The following is an 882-nucleotide window of genomic DNA, read 5'->3' on the forward strand; positions in this document are numbered from 1 at the left end:
ACCTGCCTTTCTGACGGTCGTGGCGTGATGTCACATGATTCAGGGTCACGGTCCCCCTGTTCCCGGTGCCTGGGAAAGTACACGCATCAAGAAGTACTTTGGAAATACTGAAGATGAGGAAGAAGTATAATGGCTGACAGATATGTGGCTGCAGTGACAAGAGTCAACAGTAGATGGCGCTTTAAGAGCTGTTTCTCTTCACATCTGATGCTGCACATTCTGAATAGGTCACGTCCGTCTGGAACAGCGCCACCTGGTTAGAGTGCGTACTGTACAGAGCAGAAGTATGAAGTAGGGCCCCCCCCCCCCTTGGCTGACAGAGGAAGGTCACAGCAGGAAACAGGATGTGATGTCATTTTGATTCAGCGTCATAACAGTTTACAGAGAAGTGTTCTAAAAGTGTGGTCCAAATCACTTCAACTATTTTTAACCAGCTGTCAGTCCAGTTCTCACTGGTACAAACAGTTCTGGAGCAACAATTAATCAGACTGGAGCCATGACACACACACACACACACACACACACACACACACACACACACACACACACACACACACACACACACACCGTGTGGAGTGGGTAACTGTCCCCGGTGATCAGCCTCCTTCCTGCCCCGGGAGTGGAGCGGTGAGAGGCGGGAAACGTGTTGATATTTAGATCAACAACACGGGCCGGTGGTGCCCCTGCTGGCGAAACAGGGAAGGACATGCAAAAAGATGGCAAGAACACAGAGGGTGGACTGTTACCCCTTTTCTACACACGTGACCACACGTTTAGGAGAGCAGGGGGGAGGAGGAGGAGGAGGAGGAGGGTCCGTGTTTATTGTTGCTCCGGTCCAGCCCTTTTCCTGTTGAGTGGTGGCGAGGGAGGAACACAAAAAGA

Source organism: Cynoglossus semilaevis, chromosome 4 (assembly GCF_000523025.1).
Source record: "Cynoglossus semilaevis isolate Cse_v1.0 chromosome 4, Cse_v1.0, whole genome shotgun sequence".
NCBI classification, from domain to species: domain Eukaryota; kingdom Metazoa; phylum Chordata; class Actinopteri; order Pleuronectiformes; family Cynoglossidae; genus Cynoglossus; species Cynoglossus semilaevis.